Source organism: Dendropsophus ebraccatus, chromosome 12, assembly GCF_027789765.1.
Source record: "Dendropsophus ebraccatus isolate aDenEbr1 chromosome 12, aDenEbr1.pat, whole genome shotgun sequence".
NCBI classification, from domain to species: domain Eukaryota; kingdom Metazoa; phylum Chordata; class Amphibia; order Anura; family Hylidae; genus Dendropsophus; species Dendropsophus ebraccatus.
Genome location: NC_091465.1, coordinates 60718590 through 60738080, shown reverse-complemented (window position 1 = coordinate 60738080; position 19491 = coordinate 60718590). Strand labels below are relative to the sequence as shown.

General features: G+C 46.3%; 1 protein-coding gene across 2 annotated transcripts in view; it reads left to right on the top strand.

Annotated features, from left to right (window-relative positions):
* The first annotated feature begins 11455 nt into the window (after positions 1–11455).
* DDX6 (DEAD-box helicase 6) overlaps positions 11456–19491 on the top strand; it is a 29116-nt gene continuing 21080 nt past the window's right edge. Inside the window, exon 1 of one of the 2 annotated variants that reach the window (XM_069946521.1) lies at positions 11456–11974. The gene's annotated coding sequence lies outside the window, so the exon portion shown is untranslated. Of the gene's footprint in view, positions 11975–14534; positions 14651–19491 lie in introns of those variants that run through there. The other variant, XM_069946522.1, reaches the window with a different exon arrangement.

Below are 19491 nucleotides of genomic sequence, written 5' to 3'. Positions count from 1 at the left end.
AAATGCACCTGGTGCTCAGAAACTTCTTCAGCAAAATCTGCATTGGAAAAGCTAATTGGCGCTCGCTTCCTTCTGAGCCCCGCTGTGTGCCCATACAGTGGTTTACGCCCACATACGGGGTACCGTTGTACTCATGAGAACCTGCGTTACAAATTTTGGGGTGCTTTTTCTCTCATGTTCCTTTTTAAAATGAGAAACTTTAATCTAAACATATATATTATTGGAAAATTTTAATTTTTTCCATTTTTTTACGGCCTAATGGTGAATACTTTGCTCCAGCCCCTGTAGGGTTAAAATGCTCATTATACCCCTAGATTAATTCTTTGAGGTGTGTAGTTTCCAAAATGGGGTCACTTATGGGGGTTTCCAGTATACAAGCCTCCTAAATCAACTTAAAAAAAGAACTGGTCCCTAAAAAAATCAGTTTTGGAAACTTTCACGAAAATGTGGTAATTTGCTGATAAATTTCTAAGCCCCGTAACACCCTAAAAAAGTTAAATATGTTTATGAAATGAAGCCAGAATAAAGAGGACATATTGGTAATGTGACTTAGTAACTAATTTACGTGCTACGACTTTCTTTTCTTAGAAGCAGAGAATTTCAAAGTTCATAAAATGCTAATTTTTAAAATTTTTCATGATATTTTGATGTTTTTCACAAAAAACACACAAAGTAGTGACCAAATTTTGCCACTAATATAAAGTGCCATATGTGACGAAAAAACAATCTCAGAATCGCTAGCATACGTTAAAGCATCACTGAGCTATGAGCGCATAAAGTGAGACAGGTCAGATTTTGAAAAATGAGCCTGGTCATTAAGGCCCAAATAGGCTTAGTCTTGAAGGGGTTAAAACATTTTTTCTCCGGAGTACCCCTTTTAAAGGGGGTATTCAGGATTAGAAAAACCATAGCTACTTTCTTCCTGTCCTTAGTAACTAATGCAGTAACTTATTCTTTCTATAGACTCAAAAAAGAACATGATGAGACCGCTTAAAGTGACACTGTCACCTCCTTTTTTGCATTCTGACATCTCTACACAGGTGTAAAGGGTAAATTTAGCGTTTTTCATACCTTATTTTATATCATACATCAGGGGCTGGCTGTCAGATTTTAGCCTGGGGGGCAAGCACACGGCACTGGCCCTTGATTGGCAGGCTAGCGGCCCATCCTTCAAGGACCACTCTGGCCCTTACCTGATATTACCCTCCCCAAATAAGTGCGGGAAAGGAAGATACCACATGCGCCACAGAATTATAGTATTGTGGCCAGTGTTCCCAGCCACGAAAAGCCCTTGTTATTGTCTCACCTCCGGATGAAATGTCTCAAGCCCCTGAGTACTTCTTTAAACCTAGTGATCTCTCACATGCTATATAGTATGTAATGAGAGCTATCCCAGGATATATATCTATTGGATTAAAGGGAACCTAGCTCAGGTGCACAGCATAGTACCTTAGGGTGCCTTTACACAGAGAGATTTATCTGACAGATGTTTGAAGCCAAATCCAGGAACAGACTATAAGCAGAGAACAGGTAATAAAGGAAAAACTGAGATTTCTCCTCTTTTCAACTCCATTCCTGGCTTTGGCTTCAAAAATCTATCAGCTAAATCTGTCTGTGTGAATGCACCCGGGTTAAGGTATCATGCTGTGTACCTGGTGACCCTGTTATCAGTGCTGTAATCATTTACATTGCCCTTCTGGTTCTCTTATCATGTTACAACCATCAGCCCTGAATCTCTACAGCACCAGCTGTTATCAGAGAGGGTACTACAACTCCCAGCATATCCTGAGGGCTGCAGACTGTCAGTAAATGCTGGAAGTTGTAGTGTTTGCAGCTGTTGTACTTGGAGGATTCTTGGTGTATTGTGTACTGGAGGTTTTGTTGGAGATCAGTATACATAGTTCTGTGGGGGCTCAGTATGTGGATGAGACCCCAGAACAGAACTGATACCGTTATATACCGTTACTGACCAAATCAAATACACCAGTATATAAGAAACATATATTATCACTGTGACCACAACCATTACCACCCTATACTAACTAATACCACCACACCATAACTGAGATCCAGTATACCCAGACCAATAATACCAGTATAAAAGAAACAAATATCACAACCCCTTCACCACCTCCATTACTAACATCCACTGTACAAATACCAGGATCATCCCCATAGAAGGTTCTCATTATTAAAATGTGTCAGCTGGTCGTGATCTCATGTGTAATCGAAGATACATAATGAGCTGCTAGATAGCTATTTCCTACTGGATATCTATCTATCTATCTATCTATCTATCTATCTATCTATCTATCTATCTATCTATCTATCTATCTATCTCCTATCTATCTCAGGTATAAGAACACAGACAATAGAGCACAGTTGTCAAACTCCGTCCCTCCAGTTGTTACAAAACTACAAATCCCATCATGACTGGACAGGTAAAGCATGACGGGAATTGTAGTTTTGCAACACCTGGAGGGACGGAGTTTGACACCCCTGATAAATTATAAGACCTTATAAGATTTTATAGTGCAGTTACATTCAGTGACTCACAGTAGGCGTCTTCTCTGCATGAAGAGACGTCCACTTTTCTTTTTCTTCTCGATCTGGCTCCGGCCATCATGAAGGCTTCCCTGGCCATGACTCCTCTCCACGGGATCTGCCAGGCAGACATTTTAGGCTTCTTGCTCCAGCAACATCCTCATCTATACATCCCTCCATATAGAATAGCCCCCCCCCTGCTGTACATCTCTCCATATAGAAAAGCCCCCCTTGTGTACATCCCTCCATAGAGAATAGCCCCCCCCTGCTGCACATCTCTCCATATAGAAAAGCCCCCCTGCTGTACATCCCCCATATAGAATAGCCCCCCTGTGCATCCCCCCTCATAGAATAGCCCCCCTGTTCATTCTCCCTTATAGAATAGCCCCCTCTGTGCACCCCCCTTATAGAATAGCCCCCCCTGTGCATTCTCCCTTATAGAATAGCCCCCCCCGTGCATTCTCCCTTATAGAATAGCCCCCGTGTGCATCCCCCCTTATAGAATAGCCCCCCTGTGCATTCTCACTTATAGAATAGCCCCCCTGTGCATTCTCACTTATAGAATAACCCCCCCTGTACATCCCCCTTATAGAATAGCCCCCTCTGTGCACCCCCATTATAGAATAGCCCCCCCTGTGCATTCTCCCTTATAGAATAGCCCCCCCCCCCGTGCATCCCCCCTTATAGAATAGCCCCCCTGTGCATCCCCCTTATAGAATAGCCCCCCTGTGCATTCTCACTTATAGAATAGCCCCCCCATGCATTCTCCCTTATAGAATAGCTCCCCTGTGCATCCCCCCTTATAAAATAGCCCCCCTGTGCATTCTTACTTATAGAATAGCCCCCCCTCCGTTCATTCTCCTTTATAGAATAGCCCCCCCTGTTTATTCTCCCTTATAGAATAGCCCACCCTGTGCATTCTCCCTTATAGAATAGCCCCCCCTGTGCATTCTCCCTTATAGAATAGCCCCCCCTGTTTATTCTCCCTTATAGAATAGCCCCCCCTGTGCATTCTCCCTTATAGAATAGCCCCCCCCTGTTTATTCTCCCTTATAGAATAGCCCCCCTGTGCATTCTCCCTTATAGAATAGCCCCCCCTGTGCATCCCCCCTTATAGAATAGCCCACCCTGTGCATTCTCCCTTATAGAATAGCCCCCCTGTGCATCCCCCCTTATAGAATAGCCCCCCTGTGCATCCGCCCTTATAGAATAGCCCCCCTGTGCATCCCCCCTTATAGAATAGCCCCCCTGTGCATCCCCTCTTATAGAATAGCCCCCCTGTGCATTCTCCCTTATAGAATAGCCCCCCTGTGCATTCTAGCAAATAGAATAGCCCCCTGTGCATTCTCCCTTATAGAATAGCCCCCCCGTGCATTCTCCCTTATAGAATAGCCCCCCCGTGCATTCTCCCTTATAGAATAGCCCCCCCGTGCATTCTCCCTTATAGAATAGCCTCCCCGTGCATTCTCCCTTATAGAATAGACTCCCCGTGCATTCTCCCTTATAGAATAGCCCCCCTGTGCTACCCCCTTATAGAATAGCCCCCCTGTGCATCCCCCTTATAGAATAGCCCCCCTGTGCATCCCCCCTTATAGAATAGCCCACCCTGTGCATTCTCCCTTATAGAATAGCCCCCCTGTGCATCCCCCCTTATAGAATAGCCCCCCTGTGCATCCGCCCTTATAGAATAGCCCCCCTGTGCATCCCCCCTTATAGAATAGCCCCCCTGTGCATCCCCTCTTATAGAATAGCCCCCCTGTGCATTCTCCCTTATAGAATAGCCCCCCCTGTGCATTCTAGCAAATAGAATAGCCCCCTGTGCATTCTCCCTTATAGAATAGCCCCCCGTGCATTCTCCCTTATAGAATAGCCCCCCTGTGCTACCCCCTTATAGAATAGCCCCCCTGTGCATCCCCCTTATAGAATAGCCCCCCCTGTGCACCCCCCCTTATAGAATAGCCCCCCCTGTGCATCCCCCCTTATAGAATAGCCCCCCCTGTGCATCCCCCCTTATAGAATAGCCCCCCCTGTGAATTCTCCTTTATAGAATAGCCCCCCTGTGCATTCTCCCTTATAGAATAGCCCCCCTGTGCATCCCCCCTTATAGAATAGCCCCCCCTGTGCATCCCCCCTTATAGAATAGCCCCCCCTGTGCATTCTCCCTTATTGAATAGCCCCCTGTGCATTCTCCCTTATAGAATAGCCCCCCGTGCATCCCCCCTTATAGAATAGCCCCCCTGTGCATTCTCCCATATAGAATAGCCCCCCTGTGCATTCTTCCTTATAAAATAGCTCCCCCTGTGCATTCTCCCTTATAGAATAGCCCCCTGTGCATTCTCCCTCATAGAATAGCCCCCCCTGTGCATCCCCCTCATAGAACAGCCCCCTAAGCATCCCCCCCCCTCATAGAATAGCCCCCCCTGTGCATTCTCCTTTATAGAATAGCCCCCCCCCCCCCCCCGTGTGGCCACATGTGAAGGGGTTTAAAAAAAGAAAGAAAGAAAAAAACTCACCTCTACTTGGGCCGGATCTTCAGTCTGTAGCAGCTTCTCCCTGCTGCTGCAGCGCGGTGGCTCCTCTCACTTTCCTCTCAGGTCCTCAGCGGCGCGTCAGGGAAGTGACGTCACCGCTGGGGACCTGATGTAGGTTCCTGCAGACGTGCCTGCGCGCAGCACGTCTGCGGCTCCTAGAGGGATCAGGCGGCCCGGAAGAGACTGAGGGAATAGCGCGGCGGCCGGCGGCGCTATTCTTTCAGCCTCAATTTAAGCAGAGGGTCGGCCACGGGTCACGGCCCACTCATTGGTGGGGAAGAGCGGCCCGGGGGGCGCGTGCCCCCTTGCCCCCCAGCCCGCCCCTGTCATACATCATGGTGCTTGTTCAAGTAAAAAGTCATCTTTTATCAACTGCAGATTGTGTTAAGTGGGCGGGGCCTCACTGCATTATCCCCACTTAGCCCCGCTCACAACACAGTTGGCCCCGCCCCCTCACGGTCCATTGGAACAGGCTGGCCGAAAGGTCTAGCCCCCACCCCCTTTACATCAGCCAACCAATGGCCGCCAAGGGGGCGGTGCCAACGGTGCCGTTGTGGGCGGTGCTAAGTGGCGCTAATGCCGTGAGGCTCCGTCTACTTAATACAATCTGCAGTTGATAAAAGGACACTTTTTACTTAACAAGCACCATGACGTATGATATGAAATAAGGTATGAAAAACGCTAAATTTAGCCTTTACACCTGTGTAGAGATGTCAGAATGCACAAAGGGGGTGACAGTGTCACTTTAAAGTAAATGAAATAAAAAAAGTCAGATTGTTGAGCTGACAGTTATAGAGGTGTTTGGAAACACCAAGGTTACAGGAGCAGGATTCCCTTCCCAATGAGGGGAATCCCTGCTCTAAAAAGGTGTTCCCTGCGGCAGAGACAGAGAGGCAGGAGCAGGTGACTGTTTGTACTTGCCGTGCTGCCCTTGCTTTTCTGCTGATCGTTGCCTTCTATTACACAAGACGATTATCGGTCGTAACCTGTCACCCCAGCTGCCATGGCAGAGCCCAGGGCTGTGGAGTCGGTAAACTGCAGCTCCGACTCCGACTCCTGAATTTTATCAGGACCAACTCCGACTCCCGCTCCTTCATAAATGGCCAGTCATATACCAGGGGAGTTATTTATCACACTGGCTCAGCAACTTCTCCCTAATGTCCTACATGATTCTGAGACGACTTCTGAGGGAATAAGGAAAGATATAAAGCAGCTTCTCCTGTGTGTGCAGTGGATGCAGCCAGTCTCCAGCCCCCATGTCCTGAACTACTCACAACTAGACTAGATGAAGCAGGTGGTCTTTTAGTTTCTAACTAAATATTCACCATACACACAGAAACACTGCTAACAATGCCAGATACCTGTAATATAGAGGTCAGCAATAGTGATATAGAGGGGGTCACACATAGTGATATAGAGGGGTCACACATAGTGATATAGAGGCGTCACACATAGTGATATAGAGGGGTCAGCCATAGTGATACACACAGCCTGCTGCAGCCATAGCATACACACACAGCCTGCTGCAGCCATAGCATACACACACATACACAGCCTGCTGCAGCCATAGCACACATACACACAGCCTGCTGTAGCCATAGCATACACACACAGCCTGTTGCAGCCATAGCATACACACACGTAGCCTGCTGCAGCCATAGTACACGTACACACAGCCTGCTGCAGCCATAGTACATACATACACATACACAGCCTGCTGCAGCCATAGCATACACACACAGTCTGCTGCAGCCATAGCAAACACACACACACACAGCCTGCTGCAGCCATAGCATACACACACAGCCTGCTGCAGCCATAGCACACATGCACACAGCCTGCTGCAGCCATAGCATACAAACACAGCCTACTGCAGCCATAGCATACACACATGTAGCCTGCTGCAGCCATAGCACACATACACACAGCCTGTTGCAGCCATAGCATACACACACGTAGCCTGATGCAGCCATAGCATACACACAGCCGGCTGCAGCCATAGCATTAGCGCGCACGCACATACACACACACACACACACACAGCCTGCTGCAGCCATAGCATACACACACAGCCTGCTGCAGCCATAGAACACTGAAGAAAAACAACACATTGAGGACAGAGGTTACTGCTACACTACTTATGTCTTCTCCTCCTCCTCCTCTATATAACACAGGATATCTTCATATTACACTGCTGCTCATATACAGTCATCCAGCATCCAGGAAGAGAACAGCACAGATTTCCCCCCACACAATGGACTCTTCCAGCTCAGAAACAAACTGCCAAATAGTGACTGACAACTTTTCCCCGACCACCCTTATCTAATAGGGCCAGTGTCCTATTACTGATATATTCCCCGACCGCCCTTATGTAATAGGGCCAGTGCTTTATTACTGATATATTACCCGACCACCCTTATCTAATAGGGCCAGTGTCCTATTACTGATATATTCCCCGACCACCCTTATCTAATAGGGCCAGTGCTTTATTACTGATATATTACCCGACCACCCTTATCTAATAAGGCCATATTAGAATGTTGCTCATAATATATATTGATGGGCAAAACTTCAAAAATTCATATCAAAACTCAATTCTAAATTGTTCTAAGATTTTTTCTTAAAGCTGGAGTTGGAGTTGGTAAATTTTTGCGACTCCGACTCCACAGCCCTAGCAAAGCCCACCTGACCCCCGGTGGAGCCCCAGATACTTACCCCTTTCTGGAAGTCCCACTCCTGGACCTGGTCCCGGTGCGAAGAAATAGCCGCCAGAAGCTGTGCGCGCGTTATGCTAGTCACCAGTGATGAGTCCGACGTCCATATAAAATGACTGCATTGGGGGCTCCACTGGGGGGGTCGGGACTTCTCTGTCCCAGCAGCTGGGGTGACAGGTCTTCTTTAAGACTTAAAATGTGGACTAATTGATTTGTATTTCAGCATGTATTATGGGCTGTAAATATCCAAAGATATGTCCTAAATTGACCCCATTCACATGTCCATACTTGGGGACGGTGCGGCGATCCATGATGCAATTATACCCCCAGGTCCTAGTGCAGACCAGCATTTGCAGCACGGATTACTATCTTCTGCGTTGTTGTCTGTGAATTGCGGAGCACTAGTGATAAACATTTGTAGTGTAGTCATAGGGCTTCACTACGTACCTGTAAATGAGGCCTTAGAATGCCTTTACGTAGAGATTTATCTGACAGATTTTGGAAGCCAAAGCCAGAAATGGATTTGAAAAGAGGAGAAATCTCAGTCTTTCCTTTATGACCTGTTGTCTGTTTACGCTGTTCCTGGCTTTGGCTTCAATAATCTGTCAGATAAATCTCTCTGTGTAAAGGCACCCTTAGAGGTGTGAAGGATTTAGAAAACCATGTACATCCAGCAGTAAAGACACCATTGTCCATAATGTGGATTTATGGTCACTGTCATTGTGGTTGTGCCTCTGAACACCCAGACCCCAACTGAACAAGAATTTTGATGTGTCAAAAGTTTTTAAACAACACCATATGTTAGCTGGGAGTCAATGGAAGTTTATGACCTGCCCTGCACACATTTTTTGGCGTTTTCCTCTCCTCTCCGGCATTTTATCGTCTCTGTGGCAGTTTGAGCAAAACGCAACAGGCTGAGGGTTTAGCATTTTTCAGCAAATTGTGGCTGTTTTCTCCTATAGACTGCACTGGAAGTCTTCTGCTCCACTAAAAAACGCCATAGCCTATGCATTTGGTGGTATTTAATGGCTTTTCTTTGAGGAAAACACCACTGTCTGGTCCCGATTGGGTTAACTTCAACATTGAAGTCCATGTTCGTGGAAAAACGCAGTCCCGCAAAACGCCCAAAGTTTCAAAGACACTTTCACACACAAGGCCAAAAACGGCATATATTGAATTGGCTTTTTTTTTTGTGGGGTGTAAAAAAAAACGCCCCCAAAAAACATGTGAGGGCGCCCTTAGGCCCGCTTCACACTGCCTTAAAATCTTGCAAAACAGCAATACAAAAACCATTTGACCCGGATTGATCTGTCTGTCTCACAAATGCCATTGCCATTATTTTGTCACCTTTTGGCTATGTTCACACAACGTCAAAAATAGAGAAAAGGCGGACGATTTTGTTATTTAAAATACCGTCCGTTTTTGCCGGGATTTAACTGACTGCAATGGTAATACATTGAAGTCAATAGAAAGAAGGACGTCCAATGCACACAATGTATTTAATAACGGACGTTTTTACCGCGGACGTCAAAATAACAATCATAATCATTATTTTCGGATGTCTTTTGCAAACAGCGGACGTTTTTTATTAGTTGTTCACACACAGTTTCTTTTGTCACCGATCTTACTATTAAATTCAATGGACTTTTCAATTAAGCCACACCCAAAGTCCAATTAGTAACCTAAACTAGAATAATGTACAAACAAGAGTCATTGCACTAAGCGGAGGGCAGGCTGCTAGAGGACGTCCGTTATAATATACTCGAAATGACGGACGTCATTTTAAATGGAGCTGAAAAAACGTTGTGTGAACATAGCCTTTGTGGTCCAGCAACCAGGTCATGTTATGTCAGAGGAAAAAAAAAAGTTTAGCACCCAAAAACGCCAAAACCACAAAAAAGATCATTCACACAAAGTCAAAAACACCAGAAAAAATTCAAATGCATGAAAAAAAGCTTTTTCTGTCCTGTTTTATTTGGCCTGAAAAACGCCAAACAATAAGTGTGTGTGAGGGCATCCATGAAATAAAAATTCTATGTAAGAAAGTGTATGAAGTGTTAAACAAATACAAATAAATGTGTGCATCCGTTTTTCTGGTGCGTTCACACCTACGGGATCTGCAGCTGATTTTCTGCAGCAGATTTCATTTAAATAACTGAACACAGCATCAAATCTGCTGCAGATCCTGTAGGCGTGAACGCACCCTTCCATTGACTTGCATTATAAAATAGAACGGAACAAAGTGCATTTTTTTTAAACGTGCACAAAAATAAGTTCAGCTACGTTTTTGTGTATGATAAAAAAAAAGGATGCGTTTTTATTTTTTATATATTGGAATTTTATAGTGGAAGTTAATGGAAAAACAGTTGCACACAAATAGATGTTTTTCGCAATAACGTATGAAAAAAAAAACATAGTGTGGATTCACTGTGCGCAGTGTTTTGCCTTTTTAAAACAAAAAATGTAATAGGACTTTTTGAGGCTTAGGGTAGCTTCACATGTACCGGATTCGCAGAGGATTTCACTAGGTGGGGTATGGGGGTAAAGGGATCGGGTTACATACTCGCAGTGTAATGAAAATTCCTCTGCGGGTATGTAACCCCATTGAAGACCACAGTACCAGGATTTACAGCGGAATCCGCCTTAGGGCATGGTTCCTCATGCGTAAACCGCAATGATTTCTGTATAAAAAAAAACCAGTTTGAAAAAATTATAAAAAATCTCCCATTGATCTCAATAGAAGCTGAATCACACTAAAAACAAACAATAAATCACCATTTTCCTGTTGCAATTCAGTGCCCAAAGCCCATTTAAAATAGTCGTGATAGCCCCAATTCAGAAAAAGCCACTGCCCACAGGTGAGCCCCTTCCCACGTGCCAACACCCTTATACGTCCTCTCCCTTTATCACGCACACCTGGTTTTGGCTACAAAAACTGCATAAAAATGTGAACAAAACCTAAAATGTGCAGGTACCCTCTGGTTGGACTCACACATGCAGTTTTTCCATGCAATTTTTTGTATTTTTTTTAAACCAAAAAATAGTATAAAAGGAAGGACTAAGGCTATTGCTACACCGCGACGTGGAGGAAATGACAGCAAATAGCAAGCTGTGTGACTTGTCTGTGACTTTGTTATTTAAATGAGCAACACCATAGAGACTGTTGTATTATGATGGTGCTGATATAGCTCCCAGCTGCAGCAAACAGAACTCCTACACAGCTCCCCTATCGGCGGTGTGCCTATCGGTAACTGTGGTTAGTAGGAAAACATTTTGGCGTGCAAGAGCTGTGGTCTCCTCATCTGGGGGTTGCCTGGGCCATGACTAGTCACAGCTCTCTGCTTGTAACACCCAGCAGGGGGGATTGAGAGGCAGAGTGACCCCTTAATGGTCTCTTTTTTTTTTTTTTTTACTAAAGTGACGGCCGCCAGTTGTTTTCAGTCTTCAATGATTTCCATTGAACTCTATGGGGGAGATTTATCAAACATGGTGTAAAGTGAAACTGGCTCAGTTGCCCCTAGCAACCAATCAGATTCCATCTTTAATTTTCCAAAGAGTCTGTGACGAATGCAAGGTGCAATCTGATTGGTTGCTAGGGGCAACTGAGCCAGTTTCACTTTACAGCATGTCTGATAAATCTCCCCCTATGTGTATACTCCCATGTCCCTGGCCGCACTTCTACCAGCTCCGCCATATTGGAGACATCACTATGCACCCTCCCCTCTTATAGATCTGCACCAGGAAACACAGACACGTTACTTGTGCGACAAAGGGACTGACACTACTTTTATTCAGTATAACAGTATCTGGTGTCCATGGAGACAACCCCTCCCGGTATCTGGACCCGACCACCACCGCCGTTAATTCCGTTGCTCCGGAAGTATTTTCAAACAGCAACTAGTCCGCGCAGTGATACAGCCACCTAGTGACGTGCGCTTAGACTAGCGGGACCTACTTCACGGCGGAAGGATCCAGACGCGCGGCGCGGGGAGGGTTTAAAGGAGGAAGGAAGCCATTTTGGAGCTTCGACTTAGAAAAACGCACGGAGAAGAAACAAAAAAAGAAAAACAAAACACGATAGAAAAAAATATTAATAATAGTGACAAATAATCCATCAACGACGAGATACAGTCTGAAGACGAGGACATCGCGGCGCTGAGGAATCGGAAGAGATCGGGCCGCGGGGTGCGTGCTGTGAGGCCTATGAGGGGGAATGGGGAGCGGGCGGGGTGATGGCCGGGCCTGGGGGACGGGTGCGGGGGGCGACCGGGGGGACAGGGGCCGAGGAGGAGAGACGGGGCCGAGTGGGGAAAGGTCGGCGGATTGTGATAGTCATACACCGCGGCCTGCCGGGAGGACGGTACGGGGCTCATAGGTAACCATAGGGATCCCTCCTTATAGCTGTATGTGAGGACTGTATACGGCGGAGCTATATACTAGGAGTGTGGAGACTGCATGTATACAGCAGATGTATATACTATGACTATAGGGATTCCACCATAGATGTGTATGTATGCAGCAGACCTATATACTACGAGTGTGGGGACTGCATGTATACAGCAGATGTATATACTATGACTATATGGATTCCACCATAGATGTGTATGTGGGGCCTGTATGTATACAGCGGAGCTATATACTGTGAGTGTGGCGACTGTATGTATAGAGCGGAGCTATATACTGTGACTATAGGGATTCCACCATAGATGTGTATGTGGGGCCTGTATGTATACAGCGGAGCTATATACTGTGAGTGTGGCGACTGTATGTATAGAGCGGAGCTATATACTGTGACTATAGGGATTCCACCATAGATGTGTATGTGGGGCCTGTATGTATACAGCGGAGCTATATACTGTGAGTGTGGGGACTGTATGTATACAGCGGAGCTATATACTGTGACTATAGGGATTCCAACATAGATGTGTATGTGAGGACTGTATACGGCGGAGCTATATACTAGGAGTGTGGAGACTGCATGTATACAGCAGATGTATATACTATGACTATATGGATTCCACCATAGATGTGTATGTGGGGCCTGTATGTATACAGCGGAGCTATATACTGTGAGTGTGGGGCCTGTATGTATACAGCGGAGCTATATACTGTGACTATAGGGATTCCAACATAGATGTGTATGTGGGGCTTGTATGTATGGAGCAGATTTATATACTGTAAGTATAGGGTTTCCTGTGTATATCTGAGTAAGGCCTGTGTATATACAGCAGATCTATATACTATGACTATAGGGATTCCACCATAGATGTGTATGTGAGGCCTGTATGTATATAGCTGCTCTGTGTACTGTGACTATAGAGAATCAGGCCTGTATTTATATGGCAGCTTATATACTATAACTATAGGGCCTGTATATATACATATATACAGCAGGTCATATACTGTGACTATGGGGCTTGTATATATACAACAGATCATATACTGTGACTATAGGGCATATCATATATTGTGTCTATAGGGATTCCTCTATATATCAGTGTGTCAGCCCTTTGTGTATACAGCAGATCATATACTGTGACTATAGGGCCTGTATATATACAGCAGATCATATACTGTGACTATAGGGCCTGTATATATACAGCAGATCATATACTGTGACTATAGGGCCTGTATATATACAGCAGATCATATACTGTGACTATAGGGCCTGTATATATACAGCAGATCATATACTGTGACTATAGGGCCTGTATATATACAGCAGATCATATACTGTGACTATAGGGCCTGTATATATACAGCAGATCATATACTGTGACTATAGGGCCTGTATATATACAGCAGATCATATGCTGTGACTATAGGGCCTGTATATATATATACAGCAGATCATATGCTGTGACTATAGGGCCTGTATATATATATATACAGCAGATCATATGCTGTGACTATAGGGCCTGTATATATATATATATATATATATATATATATATATATATATATATATATATATATATACAGCAGATCATATGCTGTGACTATAGGGCCTGTATATATATATATATATACAGCAGATCATATGTTTTGACTATAGGGATTCTTCTGTATATCAGTGTGTCAGCCCTTTGTGTATACAGCAGATCATATTCTGTAGATATAGAGATTCTTCTGATATCTGTATATAAGGAGTAGAGACCAGGCCCATGTATAGGCAGATGTATATGCTGTAGGGATTCTCCCGATAGCTGTATATGAGGAGTGGAGCATGCCTGCCTGTATACACCCGCTCTATATACTATAACTGTAGGGATCCCTAAGCTATCAGTATTTGAGGAGTAAAGAGCAGGACGTGATTGTGTACAGAACGGCTGTGTTCTGTAACCATAGGGATTAGTTGCCCCTGTATTTGCTATATCAGAAACCTGACCTACATGTGTATATTTCTGCATTGACCCGGGTTGAGGCTGTTGAATAGATTTCCATGTTTCCCTAGAAGTTTATTGCGGATGTAGAGGAAAAAATCAATTAAAGCCAATTTTAGGTTGGGTGCTGCGGTCTGGCCATTATACCATCTTGTGTAAAATCCTAGATGGGTTCTTCTTGCTGCTCCCCAGGAGGTGCAGAGACCGGCAGGATCATTGGGGGCTTTCTCCCAATCGGACTGTTTAATCATATTGCTTGTGTGCTCACCAGCTGGAGCCAAAATACTAAAAAAAAAAAAATAAATCATCTTTAAATTGTAATTATTATTATTATTACGCCCTTAATTCCAGAACGCTATACAATAGATAGGGGTAACGAGCAGAAACTACACAAGATCAAAACGCATTACATGAAGGCAAATGGCAGACTGGTACATGGGGAAGAGGACCCTGCCCGCGAGGGCTTACAGTCTATAAGGTACGGGGAGAGAAACAGGAGGTAAAGTGCAGCCAGTCGAGTGTGATGCAGAGTTATTGTAGGTTGTAGCCTTGTTTGAAGAGATGGGTTTTCAGGTTACTTTTGAAGGACTTGATGGTGGGTGAGAGCTGCATGTGTCGGGGTAGCGAGGGGGCAAAGTCTTGGAGGCGGTTGTGCGAGGTACGAACAAGGGGGGAGTGCAGACTGAGGTCACGGGAGGATCAAAGGTTGCGTGAGGGACGGTAGCGGAATATCAGGTCAGAGATGTACGGAGGGGACAGGTTGTGGATGGCCTTGTACGTCATGGTCAACAGTTTAAAGTGAATACGTTGGGCAATGGGGAGCCAGTGGAGGCATTGGCAGAGGGGAGACAGAGGCAAAGCGAGGGGAAAGGTTGATTAGTCAGGCAGCAGAGTTTAGGATAGACTGGAGTAAGGGAGTAAGGGCCCTATTCCACCGGACGATATCGTTTGCATAATCGTTAACGATCTCAAACGACCGCTATTGCGAAAGACCTGAAAACGTTCACTCATTTCTATGGCATGATAATCGTTACTTATGATCGTAATTGCGATTGTTTTTTCTTCGCTATTTATTCGCTGTTGCGTTCGTATCTATTGCGAACGACCGAACGATGTCTTATTTAATGCGAACGTTTTGCGAACGAGCAACGATAAAAATAGGTCCAGGTCTTATAAAGCGATCAACGATTTCTCGTTCGGTCGTTAATCGTTAACGGCATTTCAACCGAATGATTATAGTTTAGATTCGAACGGTTTAATGCTAATCGTCCGGTGGAATAGGGCCCTTAGATGGAAGGCCAGAGAGGAGGATATTACAGTAGTCCAAGCAGGAAATAATGAGAGCATGTACCAGCAGTTTGATAGTCAGGGGTGAGGAAAGTGCGGATTCTGGAAATGTGTTTGAGGTGAATGCGGCAGGAGGTGGTCAGGGCTTGAATTTGGGGTTTAAAGGACAGGGCAGAGTCAAAGGTGACCCCGAGGCAGCGGACTTGAGGAACAGGGGACAGAGTGCAGCCATTGATAGTGATTGACAGATTAGATGGCAGTTGTCTCGATCCAGAAAGCCCCATCCACATAACATTTATTGTCTGTTACATTGCTATAATTTAGACTTATATTTTGGCATGCCCACTGTGTGGCCATAGGCTTCAGTAGACAACCGCCATGTATTGTATAGTGGTGTCGCCAGTTTAGTTCAGCGCAGCTTCTATTAAATGGAGTACAGCTAAGCTGCAGTAACTTGGTGTCACCACTACACAGTGAATGGCAGTCTGCTTCCGACCCCTTTCATTGTGTATGTGGCTTAGCTACAGCCCACCCAAATAACTGTTTATTGGGTACAGGTGTCAGCACCCTGCTTTTGTATAGGCTATCAATGTATAGTGCCTGGAAATATGAAGTGTCAAGGAGGCGGGGTCTGTTTTTTTGGTTGTGCCATGGCCTAAGGGACTTCCTTAACACCATTCCAAGCCTGGATAAAAGCCTTTAAAGCTATGTTCTGAATGCTTTTATTGATGTCTATCCAGCTTGGTAGTCAGTCAGATGGGTGTGAAAAAAAAAATTGCACATGCCTCCCCCGACTCCAGCGCTGGTATCCACTGTCCTCCGTTCAGGTCCGCAGTGGCTTCTAGGTCTGAGTGGGGTGGAGATCTGGGACATATGTCAGGCTAGGGCTGGGCGGTATAGCGTGAAAATACCGATACCGTCACTGGCGTCGGTTAACCGACCTCAACTTTGCCAGGACGGTATCTGCGGTATTTTCACCCCTCCTCCGGCAGAAGAACACTAACAGCCACTCACACACAGAGCTCCTCGGTGTCTGAAGGAGCAGGTGGCATAGACAGCAGAGACCGGGGGGATCCATATTGTGCAGGAATCCCTAACTGACAGCATCATCTGTGGGACAGCATGCAGGGCTGGGGGTCCCGGGCTGCGCTCCCTTCCCTCCAAACTGTCACAGGGGAGGCAGCTGGGGATGACTTGGACAAGGTATATGCTCCTAACCGACAGCCCGGGCAGACACACTCCCCTTCCGGCAGCTTGCACGTGGATTTCCTCGGTCACTGAAGAAGCAGGGGCCGCGGGAGCGGGTGATAGCGTCGCTGCGAGTGCTGCAGCTGTACAGCGGGATCGGGGGCGCAGCAACGCCATCACCCGCGCCCCTGCTTCTTCAGTGACCGAGGAAATCCACGTGCAAGCTGCCGGAAGGGGAGTGTGTCTGCCCGGGCTCAGTCGGTTAGGAGCATATACCTTGTCCAAGTCATCCCCAGCTGCCTCCCCTGTGACAGGTTGGAGGGAAGGGAGCGCAGCCCGGGACCCCCAGCCCTGCATGCTGTCCCACAGATGATGCTGTCAGTTAGGGATTCCTGCACAATATGCAGAGAAGTGTCATAGGAGCAAAGGCCGCTACGGGGCCTGGCGGCATCTGGGGGCCCGGGTGACCCAGCCCCTGACATCACATCATTTGCAGCATCTGGCGACTTGCCGGGTGCTGCAAATGGCGTTCCGGACCTGTCTGCTAGCGCTCCTGATGAACGCTCGCAGCTAAATTCTGGGCTTTGATTGACAAGGTTAGAAGCCATTGGCTCCCGTTCCTGCCAATCACCCTTGTGTCCGGAGGCAGCATTCTGCCTCCGGTCACAAGAGGCAGCTCTCCCTCCCCAGCGCTCCGGAGCATGAGTCACTCATACTCTGAGAGCAGGATGAAGGAGACGCTGCTGCAGCAGTTAGGTGAGTAAAAGTTTTTGTTTTAACCTGAGCATGCTGACATATGGGGGGGGGGGTTAACTAATGGGACTGCCTACATGGAGGAGAGGGGGTTAATTTGCATGGGATTACCTACACTGGGGGTTAAATAGCAGGGTTGCCTACATGGGAGAGAGGGGGTTAATTTACATGGGATTGCCCAAACGGGGGGGGGGGGGGGGTTAACTTGCATGCAATTGCCCACATGGGGGAGGGGGGTTTCTTACGTGGGGGGGATTTACAAATCTACATGGGATTGCCTACACTGGGGGTTAATATACAGGATTGCCCACAAGGGGAGAGAAGGTTAATTTACATGGGATTGCCTACATGGGGGGGGGGGGTTGTTAATTTACATGGGATTGCCTACACGAGGGGTTAACTAATAGGATTGCCTACATGGGGGAGGGGTAATTTGCAGGTGGAAGCCTGTATTAAGGAAGGGGTAAACCAAGGGAGATGCCTACATGGGAAGGATGGAGGATAACTACCAGGGGAGATAACTGTATGGGGAAACTACCAGGAAAGGTATCTATATGGGGGAAGGAGACAAACTACAAGGGGAGATACCTACAGAAGGGTGCTAACTACCCAAGGAATTGACTACATGGGAGAGATTAACTTCCAGGGGGGTAAATCACAGGGTGATGCCTACCTACCAGGAACACTACCTATGGGGGAAATAGCTACATGGGGGATACTACCTACTAGGGGGTCTACCTGCACAGGGAGGCCTAACTAATATACAGATACACAGCGGGGGTATGACTACTATATAAGGGCACAGAGGGGCCTAACTACTACATGGGGGGTATACACATTCAGGTCTCTGCTGAGATAATAATGACTATAGACTAAATGGCAGTCTTGTGTTGCTGCTCAGTGAGTTCCTTATTTATTTATTTTTTGATTTATTGAGACAAAATATTGCCAGTTTGGCACGGCCAAGTGGGTGTGGCTTGCAAAAAGGGGAGTGTCATAATTATCGTTACCGAGGATACATGTACGATTAACCGCGATATTGATTTAGGCCAATATCGCCCAGCCCTATGTCAGGCCCGTTCAGCCAGTCAGTGGGAGAGGCGGGACACCGCTGAGCGGGCTTGGAACGTCACGTCCCAGATCCCTTCTCTAGACCAGGAAGCGGCCGGGGACCTGAACGGAGGACATCGGTCACAAACTCTGGAGCCGGGGAGGCAAGTGCATGTTTTTTTTTTTTCTCCCCCCCACCCCCCCCACCCCTAGTTTTGGAAAAAAAGGTCTGTGCCCAGAATTCTCCTTCAAGGGACTTGGGCTACAGTTGGCTGAAACTTATTGGTTAGATGAGACAAATCATTTGAATCAGGGGGAGCAATGCTGATATGTAAGCATTGTGGTGTCAGTCCTGTGTGATGCCACTGATGTTATTTTACTTTCCTTCTCTGCACATCTTGCTTCATTGGTAAGTTCTGGTGAGCGCTGCTTTTTATTGGCTGACCTATAAAAGAGGAGGGGTCACAGAGGCACCTACCTGTGTACAGTAGCAAACTGACAGTGTGTCTGAGCTGAGCACGTGTGACCACCAGCAGCTGCCATAACATGTATGTAACATATCTACACACAGGGAAGGTTTTCCACCCAGTTGAACAATGTTATGTCCAATACGGTACAAACACACACACCGTATACTCAGCGTATTTACTGCTGCGATACGCAGCAGATTAGATCTAAATAACTGAACACCGCATCAAATCTGCACCATCAGATTTGCTGCGTATACGGTGTGTGTGTTTGTACCCTTAAAGGGTTTCCTCTCATTTCATGGTGTTACACAGGATATGGCACCCTCCACCTCATCCCCCTCATAGTGGCTCCCAGCTGTGTAGGGAAAACAGAAGGAGACTAAGTGCTGCACCCCCTAAGCTCTCTGACTTCTCCCCACAGATAATAATGACACGTTTTAGTAATGTGCTATTACTTAGGATAGTTGACTACCACTAATGATGGTTTGTGATCTCATTACTAACACTAGACTTTCAGAAATCAGCATAATATGTTGTGATACTCATTGGATCATATTCCAGTATGGAGCAT